The following is a 20,318-nucleotide window of genomic DNA, read 5'->3' as shown; positions in this document are numbered from 1 at the left end:
GTCCATGCGCTGGCCCTCAAAATAGTTTAAAGTATCCTTTTTAAATAAATAAACTTATGTTGAGTTGCTCACATAAATCTTAAGGAGTATTTTTCTGAAAAATGAGCAAGGTTTGGTTGGATTTTTGTCTACTTCTTCTGCCAGCTTTTCTCTTGAACACAATGAAATAAATCCATGCTCCTAGCTTATTATCAGTTCTGCCTCTAAATACTTCCCATTTAATCGTGGAAACTGCCTTTAGTAATCTGTCCACAAAATGCATTACCTTTTAGAACTATCTTTTTGTAAATTCTTTCATAGATTAAACACATATCTACATATAAGACAACACACAGTGCTTACTTGGTTCCAGCTACTCAGGTTTCTATTTGCTGAAATTGAGTCTGCTGTAAAGGAAATGTATATAACCCTTCAGCAAAACCAGCTTCTTTTTATATGGTCACATATGCAGAAATAGACCAATAATATCTGTCCAAATGTAGCACCCTTCGTTCCTTTGCACATTACAAAGAAAAGCCTGCGCAATAAGTAGCATCACCCCTTCAACAGTCATTTTAAAGACTTAGTTATTTCAGTTTTTAATAGCACAGTTTATTTTTCTTACTTCCTTCTTGGGCACAGGCACTTGTGGAAGTGATTGGGTCAGTGTGGGGGGTGGGGAGTTGTTTTAGTAAATGTTTCATGAAAATCTTCTCACTGGGCAGCAAACTTTCTGATGATTCTGTAATGACTGATAGAACTCTTAACTGACAGATATTTATTAAAGTAGGAAACAAGACATAATAGTATCATATAAGGGTCAACAGATACACTGAATGTAGTTAATGCCTATTAGCTTCAGTATCTTGGAATAACAGTTTATGAAATTATTTACTTGTCTGGTAACTGGAGGAGAGGAAGGAGGAACCTTTTTCTAGCATATGCTAGAAACAAAGTAAGTAAACATTAATACAGTATGGTTGCAGTAAGCATCAAGAACAAGAATTATCACACTGTGGTTGTATTCAGAAATACTAGGTTACTACGCAAGTCCACCTTGTGCAGCCTTGTGTGGTATCAGCTAAAAGCACCTCTGGGAAACTTGTTCCATGGCTCTGGAACCAAACAGAATGGGGACTACTCAGTATTTCAGAGCTGCTTGTAATGCATTAGTCTGTGGGTTTGGCCTGTGTAAGTAAGATGCTGGAATGTGATGGATGACTTTACCATTTTGGGGAGTAATATAGGCCAGGTATTTCTGATGCCACTTGACTTGATGATGATGATGTACAGCAGGCCCATGAGTACTGGGTTGAAGGGTGTCTAATAATATGCTGGACACGGGTCAATTCTTAGCAGTCAGTAGGATACCTCTTAGGTGGCATATTGTCAGTGTGGTAGTTTCCTGGGGTAGATAATTTCCCAAAGGATACAATAATGCATTTTTGGTATTTAGCTTACATCCATAATTTTAGCACTAAGAATGTATTTGGTACAAACCTTCCTGTATGATGGCTAAGTCGTTTGGGGATTCAATGATTATTCCATGTTTGTTCTCATCTGCAAACTTAGTCAGCAAAGGCCCTTTGGCTTTTACTTCAGAGAAATAGCTGCCAAACATGAGAGGTCCCAGCACTGAACCGTGGGGGATGCCACCTGTGACTGGTTTCTCTGTGGAAGTAGCTTCCCCTAATTACTTATTCCACTTTTTCAGACAGGTGATTCATAAACGTCAGCTGCAGCAATTAATGGGGAGGAGCACCATGTAAATTATGCAGGTCTCTGAATCCCATAATTGCTGAGCACCTCAACTCTGCCAAAGTGAGTAAAGAGCATTTGCTGTACTCAGGTGAACTTTTATGAATACTATCCTTAATACAAACAGGTTTGGAGCAAAAACATTAATGTTTATACAAGTCTTTACTCTGTCAACCAACCACTCCACATACTCATGAGTATATGCTATCAAAATTATTTTAATTGTATATTTATTTATTAGTTGTTAACCAGGTGAATGTTCTTTTAAACAGGCACACTTGAAGGCTTTAGTTAAGTATTGCAGCATGTTCGTTTATAGATTTCCTCATTTCTTATATCTGAGGGAATTAGTTTCCATGTTGCTGGGGAAAGATTACTAAATGCCCTTTCTCCTACTACCAGAACAAAGTATGTAATCTTTAAATTAAGTGCACATTGAGTGTGAGAATGTAATACTAGGCTACCTGCCCTTGCAGGCCATTTTAAGCCTAGTTAGTTTCCCTTTTTGTGCTCAAAATAACCTATCCCATTTGGTTGCATATTGGTCTGGCCCATCCTATGGTAGTTAATTATGTATTACCCCTAATGAAAATAACTGGGATCATACCATAGATAATTTGAGGGGACCCATGCATGGGATAATGCATTCAGGAGATACCTCTGTCCATTAGTAGTCTAGGGGGCAGTCCTGGGGTACATTTTCTTTTCCCATCCATACATGTAAGTTGCACTTGAAAATGGACAGGGATGAGCTTTGTTTTATGTGAATGGGGAGTCTGTTCCAGAGCAGTGGTATCCTCAGTGAGATATACGTATCCCTCCAAACTGTTCTGTTAGTGTTACAGAAGAGGATTAGATTCCTAGACTGAGTATTTCTGATGCCACTTGACTTATTGATGTGCAGTAAATAATCCATCAGTAATGGATCGGAGGATGGCTTATATGGCAGACACAGGTCACCTCTTAGCAATCTGTAGGACACCGAATAAAGTGACAGGACATTGAGTCAGTCCAGGTAGGACATGTTTAGCCCTTATATCCTTTACAGTAAGATACCTCTGTCGATGTTGCAATTGTTGCATGTGTCTGGATATATACATCACAAAGGGGACATTATATTCAATGACTGGCTTAATAAGGACAGAGTAAAGGGGAACAATGACATCCCTAGAACTAGACACAATCCCTTAATTTATAAGCTGTACAAAATACAAGGATTTTCTTACAGTAATAAATATGTTGGTCAGAAGTTAGGTCACTGTCCACATAAGTTCTCAAATTCCAAACAATTTGGTCAACTCTTAGGGGTGTATTGTCAATATGGTAGTTTCCTAGGGTAAATGACTTCCCAAAGAATACAATATTGCATTTTTTGGCATTTAGTTTCAGACCATGATTTTGACACCAGTTATTTATTTGAACTAAACCTTCTTGCAGGATGGCAAAGTCATTCAGAGATTCAATGACTTCTCCCAGCTTGCAGTCATCTGCAAACTTAGTCAGCCAGAGCCCTTTGGTATCCACTTTTACTTCAGCAAATTAGATGCTGAACAGGAGAGGTCCCAGCACAGAACCCTGGGGGATTCTGCTGGTGACTGGTCTCTTTGTGAAGGTAACTTCCCCTGTTTTCATTTTCTCTGTCTTATTTGTGAGCCATTTGGCAATGTAGTGGATTTCTTAGGGGCTTATTCTCAGTTTATTTGGCTTTTCTACTATATTTGAGTGGGGAACTTGTGTCAAAAGCTTTGACCAGGTCAAAGTATGCTGTGTGTATCATTTTGCCTTCATCCATTGCTTTGGTGACCTTTTAAAACAAATCCACCAGGTTGAATAAGCATGACATGCCCTTGACATATCCAGAATGAGAAGGGTCTTGTGTTTGAAGGTTCCTTATGTCCTGATTGATTAATTGCATGATAAGTTTTGCCATGGCTTTGCATATGAGGCTGGTTAGACTTGTGAGTCTGTAATTGCCTGAGTCTGTGGAAGGTCCTCCATTATGCAGGATAATAACTGTAGCTGTTCTCCATTCACTTGGTACAAAATCTGCATGTATACTGAGTCTGAACAGTGTTGTTGGGGGTGTGGCTAGATCATGCTTCATGCTATTTAAAATGCATCCAGAGATATTATCAGGGTGCACTGATGCAGTATTTTTAGCTTTTGATTGCACCTTTAAGACCTGGTCTTGTATAATAGCTGGAGGTGAGCCAGTTTCAGGTATACCTTGAGGGAAAGATGGAGAGGAGAGAGGGTAACCTGCAGGGCCTTATTGCCATTCTGTGTGTTCGAGGGTGCAATAATCAAGATGCAGTAATTCACAGGTAACTGTAGCAAGTAACAGTAGCATTTGCTATAACTACAAGTAACAGTAACTCTTGCTATAACTGCAATCCAGTGAACTTTCTTACAGACAGATGGCAGTGTTCTTAGTAATCTGAAAGGGAGTTGGATACACTTAGTTTATTCACTGCTGTTTATTGAATGCTGTTGTGTACAGAGATCACACTAACAAGTGAGACAGCATATTCTAATTTCTGACATAACAATGTTAAGGTCTATGGTCTTCCTAGATTAATAGGATAACAGGTTAGATAGCTAGTAAAGGAGCATTGTCCACACTAGAGTCTGTCTGATGCTTAGACGAAACGCTGAGTTCCAATCATATACCAAGGTATAAAAATGAGGAAAGAAATACAGAATATAAAACCTAATCAGCTGATGTAATATGAAGGGCAGACAAGGACACTGAAAAATACTTCCTGTTTTTTTCTTTCTTGCTTGTTTACTTCCTTAGAAGTTGTTGGTGGATGGTCTGTTCTGTTTAGTGTGTCAGTTTTGACATAGTTGGTGCCACTAAGCTTATGTTCTGTTTTTAAGGAAGGCCTAAAGTGGTGTTCATATCAACTGGTGGCAGTCAGACCAGAACCCCCATGGAACTTCCCCTCCTTTTGCTGTAATAGGTTCATAGGTGCTACTAGGCTATCGGTCTTTGTGGAGTTTTAGAAGCTTAGTCACACTGATGTCTCTCTCACCAGGTTGAGTAAGGAGAAAGTTGTTGTCAGCTACTTATCAAGGTCCACAGTCTGCTATATTCTGCATGTACTCAGGTCGCTGGACCACAAGTACGGGTATGACTAAGTTATAGTTCATGTGGGTGTAAATGACCTGAAACACACCTCCTTAGACTGTAGGAAGACAGACATCATGGAACTCTTGGAATAAGTGTCACAGGCTGGTATGAGCCTAGCACTGAGCAGTATTCCCCCTTCTCCAAGGATGATGCTGTAATACAAATTGATGATGATGACTGGCTTTAAGAAATGGCTTAGTTTTTGGTGTCATTCAAAGGGGGTGCAATATTTGTCAGCATGAAAGGAGGTGGTCAACAGAACATGCTCCCTCCTTTTCTAGTTCAAATCTTCCTCATAGTGCCTTTTTTCAGGCAATGCCAGGCAGGAAATACTGCTAACACAGCAACTCAAAACTGAGAAAATCTAAAGGTGCTAGTGCTCACTGCTAGTTGTCTAAACAAGAAACTACACTCCCTACAAGCTCTCGTTATCCTAGAGAATGTTGATGTCTGCGCATTCACTGAGACATGGTTTAAAGCTGTGGACATCACCCCAGCAGTGCAAGGCTATAACACCAATCATATTTAGAATGGCTGCTGCATAGGCAGGGACCAAAGGTGGAGGTGTCTTCATTTACATCAAAAATAAATATACCTCAAGGCTGATCATACAGGATTATGCACTTGAGCTTCTCCATGTTCTAATCATCATAGGCAAAATACCATATCACTTCCTTGCAAATTATGTGTCCCCCTCTATGACCCAGAAAACCCATAACACATATTTATTCTTACTGAAAACACTCACTATCCAACCTAATACCATATTCATGGGCGACTTTATTTGCCCCACTATTAATTGGAAATCACATATGACATCAAACACGCAGGCACAGAAATTTCTAGATTTTGTAAACAAAAACTCCCAGGAACAGATTGTCAATACGCAGACCAGTGGTGCATACATACTGGATCTGGTCCTCTGGGAGGGGAGGGGAGGAGACACAACCTTGCACAGACACCTGTGGTATACTTGCATTAGAAAAGGGGACCTAGCACATACCCTTGTGATACACCTGTATTAGGTTCATAGGTGTGTACTAGACTAATCACTAGACTAATCACCCTGGAGCCTTTACAAGCCTAGCCCATAAAAGTACCCTGGCATCATGCCACCCAACCTTAGTTCCCAGTGCCTTTATCAAGTAGAGCCACTGGAGTGATCCCAGGGGTGAACTTTCTATTTCCCATCCACTCATCAAGATTTCTCTTGAAGAGGGCCAGTGAGGTGCTCTGCTTGACATGTATGGGAAGTCTATTTCAGAGCATGGGCAATCTCTGGGTTATAAACCTGTCCCTCCAGCATGTTCTGTTGATTGTGGTAATGAGGTTGAGGTCTCTGGATCATGTGGTGTGGAGGGATTGAGATTTCTTTAGATGTAGCATTTCTAACAGAGCTGGGTCAGACATGGCTTTGTAAGTCAAGCAGAGATTGCTTCTTAGTAGATGATATGAGACAGAGAATAGCTGGAGTTTTTTGAGTCTGTCCATGTAGGACATGTGTTTAAGGCCTAGGATCCTCTTCGTGAGGTACTTTTCTGGCCTTTTCAGCTGTTGTATGTGTCTAGTGAGGTACATGCCAAATGGGGCATTATACTAGATGATTGGCCTAATGAGGGAAGAATAGAGAGAGATGATGACCTCTTTCTTCCTGGATGCAAAACCCTTGGTAATGAGATGTGCCACATAGAAGGACTTTCTGATCACAGTGGCAATGTGGTGGTTGAAGGAGAGGTTGCTGTCAATCTGTGTCCCCAGATCTCTTATAACGCCTTCATGTTCATTGGGCTCCCATCGATGTGGTAATTAGTGGGAACTGAGTTTTTCCCAAAGGGGATGATGACGCATTTTTTGGCATTAAGCTTAAGGCCATGATTTTGACACCAGTCATTGGTCTCAGTGAGACCTTTCTGCAGGATGTCTACATCACTTGGAAAGTTAATAATAGCTCTCAGCTTGCAGTCATCTGTGAACTTGGTTAGCCAGAGTCCCTCCATGTTGGCCTGGACTTCTAAGAAGTAGATGCCAAATAGGAGAGGACCCAGGACCAATCCCTGTGGGACTCCACTTGTGACTGGTCAGCAGTCTGACTTGGAGTCCACTACTTTTACACTGTGGGTTCTATCGGTGAGCCTATTTGTATCCCACCTAGTGATATAGGGTGTTGATGCCTAGTTTGGTGAGTTTATCAACAATTCCTGAGTGGGGAATGGTATAAAAGGCCTTGGCCAGATCGAGGTAGGCTGTATGAACTGCCTTGCCCTCATCCACAGCTCTGTTAACTGACTCAAAGACTGAAAGAAATCCAAGGATATTGTCAGGTCCCATGGAAGCTGTATTGGACAATGCAGCTTTAACCTGTGCTGCAGTAATGCTGGGTGCCTGGCATTCCTCCGGTATTATGATTGGTTCTTTGGGGGGGAGAAAGGGGTAAGGTTGGCACTGAATCTGCTGGCCAGTATGTTGGCAATGTTTTTTGGTTCAGTATAGGAGGTACCATTGTGCAGCAACTCATAGCAAAGCTGGGTATTGCTGTGGAGATTCTTAATATAACTATAGAAGGCTTTGTGGTTATTTTTAGTGTCTGTCGCAATTCTGCCTTCACAGTTGGCTTTAGAGGTTTTGATGAGGGATCTCAACTTTTTGTTGATGCTAATAAGGGAGTTTTTCCAGTCTTGGGACTTCACCTTTTTCTGCATCAGTTTCTTCCTTCTGTTGTAGAGTTTATTAATGGCATCTCTGGCAAAGCATCAAGGTCTTTCAATCATGTCATCCCAAGCAGACAGATACTGGATCCCCTTAGAATGACACCAGAAACTTAGCCAATTGTTGAAGTCAATCATTTTCTGCTTGTACTGTGTTATCATTCTGGGTGATGGTAGGATGCTGCTCATGGGTAGGGTCATACCTGCCTGGGCCACATAATCTGAGTGCTTCTCTATGTCTCTTTTCATGTAGTCCAGGGAGGTGCATCTCAGGTCATTCACACCCACATGGACAGTGACAGAGTCATACTTGCACCTGTTGCGGAGTGACCTGAGTGCGTGTGGTATGTGTCAGATTCTGGCACCTAATAGACAGCTAACTGCTACCTTCTCCTTATTCAACCTAGTGAGTGGGACATCAATGTGCCTCTTTATCAAGTCACCCATGATTAGTGTATTGGGCAAACTGTTTTGCCTTTGGGGCTTAGGTTGAGGGGCACACTGTGTAGGTGAGCTATGTATCTTGTGGTTTGTGCTGTGTCGTGGTGGTCACGTGTGTTTCTGCCTTGGAGGTCTCTGCTGTTCGGGTAGAATTCTATTGAGAACCTCTGCAAAGGTGAGTGTGTGGTTTGTGTTTTTATGTGAGAGCTGTGATGGTGGGTGTTTTGGAGGACTACGTGTTGCATGTGGTGTGGTGCAGGTGTTGACCTTCTCCTCTTGACCAGCTATTCTGCTGTTGGCTTGAGAGAGTGCATGGCTTCCAATTTGGATATATAAGTGCATCTCTCACAAGTCTGATTGTTGGGAGGTAAGAGGAGAGAGTTGTCTGTCTACATGAGGCAGTTGCTACACTGCCTCAGAATGCCCAAGTTCACCAGGTTACTAGGAGAAAGCACAGGGAACTGACCTTTAGACATACCAGGAGGGATGGTCATTATTACTAAGTACTGGAGCTGTTTCCTTTTATATTCCTTTAACAGGAAAAACAGTCACTCAAGGTCTCTGAGTCTGTACAGACCACTGCCAAACACTTGATGGGAAACTAATACATAGACCCTGAAAATTTAAGGATGAAGTATTTAGGCAGATATTCTGAAGTTAGAAAGAAATCAAGAAGTACTTACTGAAAAATAAAGAATTAGCTTGTCAAGAATGATGAAAAGAGGGGAGTCGCATGAATGGCTACTGCCTGACTACTACTAATAGAGAAGAGGGACCTAGAACAGACCCTTCTGGTACACCTATATTAGAGAAAGGGACCTACCATAGACCCTTGTGGCACACCTGTGTCAGAGATGGAGACCTAGCACAGCCCCTTGTGGTGCACCTGTATTAGAGAAGGGGACCTAGCACAGACTCTTGTGGTACACCTGTATTAGAGAAGGGGACCTAGCACAGACCCTTGTGGTACACCTGTATTAGAGAAGGGGACCTACCACAGACTGTTGTGGTACACCTGTATTAGAGAAGGGGACCTAGCACAGACCCTTGTGGTACACCTGTATTAGAGAAGGGAACCTAACATAGACTGTTGTGGTACACCTGTATTAGAGAAGGGGACCTAGCAAAGACCCTTGTGGTACACCTGTATTAGAGAAGGGGACCTAGCAAAGACCCTTGTGGTGCACCTGTATTAGAGAAGGGAACCTAGCACAGACTCTTACGTTACACATGTATTAAGTTTACCAGAAGTAGAGGATGAGACATTGCTATGGACTTGGAAGGTTCTGTCTTTTAGATAGTTGAGAAAACAGCAAATAGTTTTATCTCCAAAGTTGAGTTTTTTGAGTTTGTTAAGAAGAGGGGTAAGGTTGACTGTTTCTAAAGACCTTGTTGTAAGTTTTGCTTATGTGGAGCTTTTCTCCCTGGGCCTCTACTGAAAATGGACATATATCCAGTTAGACTAGCCCGGTCAACAAATGTAAAATAAAAAAAATAAATGTAGGCAGAGACCTACAGTAATACAGCCCTCATTTAGGTTGCAATAAATGATATCAGTAGCTATTGCCAGGACAGTAAAGGTACTGAAGGTATTCTGAAAGCCATGCTGTGCATCATATAACAGGAAATAGCTGATATTGTGCAGAAGAAGTTGCTTATAATTGCCATGGATTGCCTTCAGTAGTTTCAGCACCACCTGCTGGGAGGTCTTCAAAGAAGCGGCTATGCACAACCTCCAGTTAGACTTAGACATAGACATCTATACGGAATCAGTTCTTGCCTACATAAATAAATGCATGGAGGATGTAACTACCATGAAAGCCATCACTGTAAGAGCTAAACTGAAGCTGTGGCTCACCAGGAATGTCTATGAGCTACTGAGGGAAAGAAACACAGCCTTCAAAGCAAATGACAAAGAAAGGTTAAAGGTGGTCAGGTCAAATCTGAAAAATGACATCAAAGAGGCAAAGAGGGAGTATGGAAGGAAAATTCAGATCTGCTTCCAAGACATGAGGGACATGAGATGTCTATGTCAGGGGATACAGCAGCTCACAAAGTATAAGTTCAAATCACCCCAATGTGATGACAGCTTGAAATTCCTAAATGAACTGAACTCCTTCCTTGGCAGATTTGAACACCACTGTACCTTCTAAAACAAACACTGACAAAGAGGAGACAGTGCTCACCTTAAGCTCTGAGGAGTTAAGAAGGTGAATCCTAGGAAGGCTGCTGGACCAGAAAACATACCTGGCAAGGTGTTGAAGGGGTTTGCTGATCAGCTATGTCTGGTACTGACAGACATCTTCCACTCATCCTTTGCTATGGAGTAAGTTCCTTCATGTTTCAAGGAAACAAGTATTGTCCCACTTCTGAAGAAACCCAACCCTATCTGCCTCAATGACTTCAGACCGGTCGCCTTAACCAAAAACGTCATGAAGTGCTTTGAGAAGATTGTGAAGAAACATCTATCTGTGAGTCTGCCTAAGTCCTTCGATCCACTTCAGTTTGCATACCAGGCAAATAGATCGACTGTGGATGCAATATCCGTCACTCTACACCTTGCATTAAAACACCTGGAAGGGAGGAACAGCTATGTGAGGATGCTGTACATCGACTTCAGTTCTGCATTCAACAATGTGATACCGATGCAACTGTTGGATAAACTCATGAAACTCTGGATGAACAAGCAACTATGTAACTGGACTCTTGACTTTCTGGTTGATAGATCTCAGTAGACATGGGCTGGAAACAACACCTCTCAATGCATATTCCTGAATACTGGTGTTCCCCAAGGTTGTGTGTTCATCCTCACCCATGACTGCACTGCAAAACATAAGTCAAACCATATTATAAAATTCTCCGAAGATACCACAGTCTCATTAGTGGTGGGAATGAACATAACTACAGGGATGAGGTGAACACTTTGATTGCCTGGTGTGACAGGAACAATCTGGACCTGAATGTTAACAAGACCAAAGAAATGGTTATGGACTTCAGGAGAAAGGCAACAGTGTACCAACCACTTACTATCAAAGGGGAGGTAGTAGAGGAAGTCCAAATAACCAAGTTCCTGGGCCTTCACATCTCTGATGACCTCTCCTGGGCTGCTAACACCAACCATATAGTCAAGAAGGCTCAACAGAGGCTTCACCTCCTGAGAAAGCTCAAAAAGTCCAGGCTCCCACTTGTCTGCTCTTACCACTTTTTACAGGGGAGCTGTCGAGAGCATCCTCACTAGCAACTTCATAGCATAGTTCAGCAACTGCACAGTTGCTGAGAAGAAGAAACTACAGAGGGTGGTGAGGGTCAGGGTGGCTGAGAAAATCTTGGGCATAAACCTCCCTTCTGTTCAGGAGCTTTTCTTTACAAGAGCAAGAATGAGAACATATAAAATATTTGCTGATTTGACCCATCTAGCCCAGAACTGGTTCTCACAACTTGCATCTAGAAGGAGGTACCACGGCTTCCACTGTAGGATTATCAGATTTAGGAACAGTTTATATCTTAATGCTGTGAGACTTATTAATACAGACACCAACCATAATACCTGATACATTGAAACCTCTTTTTACATTTAATCCTGCTGCTCAGAGCAATTACCGCCAGCATTACTATTATGTAATATGATGGCTATACTGACTCACGTCTAAGGTTAACAAGTGCAATATGGTAACTAAACAGTTGCTATTCACTAGTCTCTATTCTCTATCTTAACAGTGTAGGGGTTTGGTGATGTGTATTTATTTATTATTTATTACTGGATAATGGGTATTGAGTGTGTTTATGTAACGTGAACTACCTCTTGCATGTCATACGTGTTATTTTCTTACTTATGTTATTTTTTGATACCGCTGTATGTATGTATGTATGTTATTTGCACTGCATTTCTCTTGTGAGCTGGCATTTGTAATTTCATTTAGGTTGCACTTGTGTGGTCCTAAATGACAAAAATGTTTCTATGAATCTTATATATATATATATATATATATATATATATATATATATATATATATATACACGTTTTTCAAATATTTTGCTAATATGGCATAGGGTAGAAATAGGTCTTTAATCCTTCAGCCCTTTAGGATCAGTATTTAGGTAGAGAGATTATAACTGTATACTTGAATGTTGGTGGGACAGTGCCTCAGGTAAGACAGAGAAGTTAAAGATACGAGTAAGGGGTTTGGCGATTTTTTTCAGCTATAGGCCTTAAGACTGTTAGATTTAGATCTTGAATTGGTGAATCTGGGAAGAAGAGACTTTTTTTTACTGAAATATCAGAGAATTTAAAGGTTGCTGCATAAGAGGCTAGAGGGTATAGGCCAGGAGATGAAGGTTCTTGTTCTTTGATGGTGAGGGAGCACATTTTTGGAAAGGCTTTAGGTCTGTTATGGTGGACTACAAAAAGTAAGCATAATCATTAACAAAGTGATGGGATTCAATGGTATTGATTAATTTTTGGTAGCCAAAGAGTTATTTAAAGTTGCTGTTGAGCATTTTGTTTCTTTCTAAAACCGATTGGGTCTAGATCGGTTTGTTTCCTGGTTCTGCCTAAGGTACTGGGCTTTTGCAGTATCTGTTGCAATTCTTGTTATTTTCCTTAAGCTCAGAAAAGTTTGGTGGAGCTCAGTATTGTTGGGGTTCCTATTCCAGCCCTGCCAGTCTGAATCTCTGGCTTTAATTTTGTTTTTAATATTCACTGAAAACCATAGGCAATACTGTGATCCAAGCCTTCTTCTCGTAAGGGGGTACAGCGTATCATGAATTGTAGACAGTTTTATGTAGAAAAATACTAAAGCAGAAGTGGGGTCAGGTGTGGCATACATAGGAGTCCAATCTATAAAAGTGTTGAGATTTGGTAGTTTACTATTAGGGGAAAGATCTTCCTTCAATTATTTGAGGAGATTTTTTATATGTTCTGAATGACCAAATGGATTTAATGGGTAAGTGGTTACTCAGAGCAGTAGAAAGTATTTCATTGTAAAGGCACCTATATTGTATGTTGGTCATTATTAGAACTTGTGTGGTGGCAGAGCCAGTCCTCATATTGGTTTAAGTAGTAGCCTGTATTATATTTGGGCCTTGCTAAACTGGTAGAACATTTTGCTCAGATGCAGAGAGACTTCCCAATAGCACTGATATTGAAATCACCAAGAATGACTGTGTTATTATGTTCACCTTTAGGGGAACATATGTTGTAGAGTTTTATGTAGAACAGAGGAAAGGGATGGTGAGGGGGATGGAAACTGTGCCAATCCACATGTGACTATTTGATGTGAGAGAGTACCCAGTTGGAACTCTTGTTATCCGTAATATGAAAATTGATTTTATGCACAACTGCAACTGAGGTATTCCCTTTGCTAGAATTGAACCACACCACCAGATCTAGGGCCTGATCGGTTGTCAGTATATAGTAATTGTCCTGTATAAAAGTAGAGTGGCAGCAATCATCTTTCAACCAGGTTTCTGATATAGTAACAATATGGGGATTTTCTGTTACCAGCCATTTATTATAGGGACTGCATGCATTAAGGCAACATTCTATAAGGTCTTTATTTATGAGGAGATAAGTGTAAATGAGGGCTGAGATGAGGTAGTCTTGGATATGAGTGAATATCTCCTGAACACACAGCCTATCTAGACCTTGCCAAGGCCTTTGACACCATCCCCCACTCTGGAATCATAGATAAACTTACTAAGCTGGGCATTAATCCCTCCATCACCTAATGGGTTGCTAATTGGCTTACTGATAGAACCCACACTGTAAAAGTAGCTGACTCCAAATCCAGCTCCAGACAAGTGACAAGTGGAGTACCTCAGGGTTCAGTCCTGGGACCGCTCTTGTTTGGCATCTACTTCTCTGAAGTACAGGCCAACACTAAGGGACTCTGGCTAACAAAGTTTGCAGATGACTGCAAACTGGGAGCCATTATTGAATCCCCAAATTATGTGGATACTCTACAAAAGGGCCTTACAGAAACAGATGCTTGGTGCCAGAGCCATGGGATCAAGCTCAATGCCAAGAAATGTATAGTTATCCCCTTTGAGAAAAAACACATACCCGTGAATTATCACATAGGTGGCAGTACACTAAACACCAAAAGTGTGATAAGAGACTTAAGGACACAGGTGGACAGTGGTTCACCTTCAATAACCACATTGCCACAACAGTCAGGAAATCCTTCTATGTGGCACACCTCATCACTATGGACTTTTCATCCAGAAAAAAGGAGGTCATTGTCCCAGTGTACTCATCCCTCATTAGACCCATTATAGAATACGATGCCCCATTTGGTATGTACCTCTCAAGACATCTGCAACAACTGGAAAGGCCGCAGAAATACCTCACTACAAGAATCACAGGCCTAAAGCAGATGCCCTATGCTGACCATCTTAAAAAACTCCAGCTATACTCTGTCGCATATCGTCTACTCAGAGGCGATCTCTGCTTAACATACAAGGCCATGTCAAACCCAGAGCTGTTGGACATGTTACACTTAAAGAAATCCCAATCCCTCAGAGCCACACGCTCCAGGGATCTAAACCTTGTCATCACAATAAACAAAACATGCTGGAGGGATAGGTTCCTGACCCAGAGACTCCCCAGACTCTGGAATAGATTGCCCATACATGTCAAGCAGAGTGCCTCTTTGGCCATCTTCAAAAGGAACCTTGACGATTGGATGGGAGAAAGGACATTCACTCCAGGGATCACGTCAGTCACCTTGCTAGACAGGGGTCCAGGGAAGTAAATAGTGTGGGAAAAAATAGCCAGGGAATTGTTATGGCTAGGCTTGTATAGGCCCAAAGGCTGATAGCCTAGTACCAACCTATGAACCTATGAACCTGAGTAAGAGATAGTGGAGCTTTGAGAGAAGACCCCTAATTTTTGAGATAGCAATTGGTGACCTCTGTAGGAGTATGGATTGCAACAGAAATTGATTCCTAGTAGCATAAGTGAGTTTATTGCTGGAGTCAGTCAGTAACTTGTGTATTCTTATTTGCCAGTGAGCATGAGTAGGGCTGAGGGTTTACTGACATGAATGAGAAAGAGGCAAAGTATCTGTAATGTGCAGACTGAAAGCTAAAGTGACAGACAAATAGTAAGATAGCATGCTAAGAAAAGTGTTGAGAGATTAACAATTGGCATTATGAGTCTGCAAAATAGTTGGGGTTATGAATTGAAAAGACAGAGTTGGAGAGTGGATGTGGGAATGTCAGTGGTGTAATAGATAATATATCAGGGTACCTGGAGGCTGACAGAAGTGATAAACAGAAGGAAAGAATTAGTAGGAGTATGACAGAAAGTAGTGTAACTACTGTAATCAAACCTTGCACCAATGCCCCTGACAATATCCCCTCCTCCTTCTTAAAAATTTCCTCCGAAAGTACTGCTCTCCCCATCAGCATCCTGATAAATAGATCATTACTCAAATCCTATGTACCCAAACTATGGCACTCTGCTTTCATCCTTCCACTCCATAAAGGCGGCAAAAACTATAATTACTCCAACTTCCGCCCCATAGCCATCCTCTCACCCATCTCAAAAATTCTTGAAAAATGCATTCACCTGCAACTCATGCCATTCCTAACCAAACACCAACTTCTCTCTCCTACCCAGCACAGCTTCCGCCCTGGACATAATACCAACACAGCCCTTATCTCCTTCCTACACTCTGTCAATTCAGCTCGAGACTCTGGGAATCTAGTTTCATCAGTCCTATTAGACTTATCTAAAGCTTTTGATACCATCTCCCACTCCCATTTACTAAACCATCTCTCTAACCTTAACATCTCCCCAAAAACTATAACCTGGTTCTCCAGCTACCTTTCAGACAGGTCCCAAGCTGTAAAATGGGGCCAAGCCTCCTCCAGCTTCCTTCCTACCTCCACAGGAGTTCCCCAAGGGTCCATACTTGGCCCTCTGCTATTCAACATCTTCATAAACGACTTCCACAAAGCTATTCCCAATACCAAAATTGTCCAATACGCAGATGACTCTACTTTGATCTGCTATGCCCCTAACCTTACAGAACTCAAATCTCTAACCCAAACCGCCTTCTCCACCACTGTAAAATGGATGCACCAAAACCACCTCTCACTAAATGCTAACAAAACTAAGATTCTCCTATTCACTCACTCTAAATCCACCCCCTCTGTCAAAAACTCATTTCAAATTACAAGCCTTAACAACTCCATCATTGACATCGTTCCCTCTGCAAAACTCCTAGTGGTCACCATTGATGAACACTTAAAATTCAATACCCACATCCAACTTAACATTAAAAAAACCCACATAAAACTTGGCCTACTATACAGAAATAATCAATTTCTCTCCCCCTCTACTAGACAGACCTTGGCCACTACCTATCTCCTCCCATCTCTTCTATATGGTGCTCATCTACTTACAAATCTATCATCCACCCTAACCACCAAACTGGAAATATGCTACAATAAAATCTCCAAATTCACCACCAAGTCAAATTCCCTCTCTCATCACTCCACCTCCCTTCAAACTTTAAATTGGCTTGAACTCCCTAATCAACTAGACTACCTCCAAATTGTCTCAGCCCACAAACTTATATTCCAACCTAGCAGCTGCCCTGCACTATCAAATATTCTTCAACCTTATAACCCCCCAGACCCCTCAGATCTTCCCACCAAAATCTTATTTCCGTCCACAAACCTAAGCGCCCAGCTGGTCAGCTTCTAATCTCCTTTACCCTAGCTAAAAAATGGAATGCCCTGCCCACTACACTAAAGACCTGTGACAACCTACACTCCTTCAAAACTCAACTCCACTGCTACCTGCAAACCCAAAGAAAATGTAACTGTACTTTTCATTCTATACCTCCTAAACCCCACTCCTCCTTCTCTCCTGGCTAAACTTCATACCCCTCTATTCTGCCACTTACTCGCACATTGTTATTATAACTAACAAACCTTTTTCTTTTCTTTTTTTTCAACCTATGTTCTATGCCTTTCACCCTCCAGGACAATTCCTCTTGAAAATCCTAATAGCTTGTTTTTTACATGAATTCATACATGTTTTTCTAACTGTTTTGTGGAATTCCCACCTATTTGTGATTGTAATAATAGTTCAGTGTATTTTTACTGTTATCTTTCATTATGTGATTTACCATTGTACTGTGGAGCTTTTCTCCCCGGGCCTCCACTGAAAACGGGCTCTCGAGCCCAGTGGACCTCCCCGATCACCAAACTGAAATAAATAAATAAATAAACAAATACCACTGTCTCTTCCATCCTAATAAGAGGCCTTTAGTGCCTTCATCTAGTTTGGTGGGCTGGAATGTGTGATAAGCATTGAAACCCTGCAATGATGGACTACTCTCAATGGTCTTGAACCTGCTCTCCATGATGATGCATCTATATTACTGATTTCCAGGGTAAGCAATGCTTGTAAGGTGGGGAGACCTTTGTTAATGCTACTACCACTGACCAGGATACCTTTATATTATCTGAATTCTGTTTTGTTATGTTGAAAGCTTTTGAGAATTGGCATTGCCTTAAAAGGCATTATGGGGGTGGACAAGGTTTAGCCAATATACGATAGCCTTGGGAGGAAAGGTGAAGGCCATCCCAGACAAAGTAGTTATGACTGTCTACCACTTCTTCCCAGGCTGATATATATTAGAACCCTTTTGAATGACACCAGAAGCTAATCCAATTACTGAAGTCAATTAGCTTTTGTTTGTAGTACTGCATCTATCTTGACAATGGTAAAATGCTCTTAAGGCTAGATTCATTCCTGCCTTGAGCATGTGTTCTGAGAGCACCATCATCTATCCCTTTATATAGTTTAGGAAGGCCCATCTCCAGTCATTAACACCCGAATATAGTATAACTATGTCATATGTTATCTGCGGTGCAAGGACTTGAGTACCTGTGTCTTTTGGCTTTTCCTGGTAAGGAGTCGCCACAGCGGAACTCCGGTCCACTCATGATTGGCAGTGGATTTTTACGGTGCTGAGTTGCCAGCCCGATGCCCAACCTTCAATGAAGGCACGCCTATTCATGCTCGCACCTACTTGCATGTCTTTAGCGTTACTCGACCACGGGGAGGGCATGCAGACTCCACACAGAAGGCACTCCAGCCGAGAATCAAATGGAAGAACCTCTTGCTGTGAGGCGACAATGCTAAACGCTGCACCACAGCAGCACTACTTGAGTTCTATCTGTCTTTTGTATTTGTGAGATTGCTGAGGGTACTTGTTTCTTAGGTTCCATTTAGGAGGCCTTTGTAGTTTAGGCAGGTTACTTTTAAGAGTCTCGCCATATGTAGGTCTATGTGTTTGGTCTGATCTGTGTGTTATACATTCAATGTGATTTTGTGTGGTACTGACAACCTGCTTGTTATTTGTAGGGTCTTCGTGTGAATGAAAATTAGTTTTGCATCTAACAGCATTAAATAATTGCATCTCTTGTACTCTGTGCCAGTTTGCTTAAATAGTAGGTGGGCATCAGTAAACATGAGACAATAGCAATGTTGTCTAAGGATTTCCAGGCACTTAGTAATGTGGGCTGAAGGGGGAGTAACATCTATAAGGTTTGGGGTTTTCTAGATGTGCTGCCTGACTGGCAGTGGAGATTGTGCTGGTCTCAACACAGCTGCATGCAGCTAGGATTCAGTGATCCTTGGTTCCATCTGTCACCAGAAACAAAAGAGTAGCATTAATCCCAAGTTGCTTCTTGAGAAGTAGTGTTAACCCAGATGTTGCTGAGTTCAGTACACTTACTATAGTTTTCTCTTGGTAGATACCCTGTTTAGAACCTACAGCAGATGAATGCAACAGACAGCCAAAATGCACAAAGGCTCTAAAGAGGTTCACCAAAACTGCAACTAGACCACTCAGTGAGGTCTCAGACACATTGCCCAGTCAGTGGTCAGCAGGCATCAATGATCCCCTTTTCCTTTTCTCACTAGAAGCAAAGCAGCGACAATTATCCCAAAATGGCTCCTAAGAAGCAATTTTTTTTCTTTCTAGTGATTGGTAATCTGTAGGAAGGCTAGAAAATAATGTCCCTTAGCTCCTCTCATCAGGAGCAAAACTGAAGCACTAATCCCAAACCAATTCGTGACAAGCAGTTCCTACGATGTACAGTGATCGATAGTCTTGTCCCAGATTTTACACATTTTAAAAGTAAGTTAGAAAAATGTGATTAATATTCGGAATATTGCAGTGTGCACTAAGTGAGTGGGATCATATGAAACAGAGGCTACTTCAAGTTTTAAGAGTTTAAGGGGAGAACCTTCCCAGACCGATCTTTAAGTACCCAGGAGAATGAGCAGATGAGATAACACTGGGAGGAGCTACCAAAGTCAAATTTACAGGAGGGGAGGGAAGCTCAAAAGACACCAATGTAGTCCCACATCACCAGCAGTCTCACAGGCACTTGCAGCTAAATAACAATACAGCTAAACAGGACTGCAGGTAAATAAAAAATGTTATTTCTCATTTTCTTTTCAGTCTGTGAATACAAATGGAATTGTTTGTAATTTAACCTAGAACTTTAAAAACTGAGAAAAATATGGTAAAACAAAATTTAAAATAAAACAAACTGCAATGAAACAAAAGCAAAAAAAGGAAATATCCAAATCTTAAAAGAAGAAATTCAGTCCAAAATTCACTGCAGTCACACACCAGCAGTAGATTCAGAGTACAGCAGCTAAAAAGCTAAACATGTAGTTTATTTCAGCTGAGCTGTGTTTTTTTATTTTTATTTGTTAAGTGAGGTGTATGTTAAAATATCTAAAAAGAAAACCTGTTTTATACACAGTAGCAAGCCTCACAGCACCTCCATGGGGGGCACCCAACACCACCTGCAACTGATATATATATATATATATATATATATATATATATATATATATATATATATATAATCTCGAAATGCTGAAATATCAAATTTCATTATTTCAAGACTATAAAGCAGAAAAATCAAAATACTGAAACTCCAAAACCACAAAATTCAAAACCGCAACATTTAAATACACCCTACACCACACAAACAAACACACATACACCTTCCTCCCCACAATACAACAAACAAACAAAAGGCACTCAAACAAAACAACACGGTTTCACTTCATAATCTCGAATTACTGAAATCTTGAAATTCAGTAACCTGAGACCATGAAGCTGAAAACCAGAATGCTGAAAGTGCATAAGAGCGAATTTGAATTTCTCGAATCCGCACTTATGCATTTCCGGTACGTCGCGTGTAGTGTTATGGTGCCTGAAATCACAGGTAAGTGAGTGTTTGTGTGTTTTTGTATGTTG

The sequence above is a fragment of the Protopterus annectens genome, chromosome 10.part0, assembly GCF_019279795.1.
Source record: "Protopterus annectens isolate FY-2018-M chromosome 10.part0, PAN1.0, whole genome shotgun sequence".
NCBI lineage: Eukaryota > Metazoa > Chordata > Ceratodontiformes > Protopteridae > Protopterus > Protopterus annectens.
The sequence above is the reverse complement of the archived record's forward strand: the minus strand, read 5'-3'. Positions refer to the sequence as shown.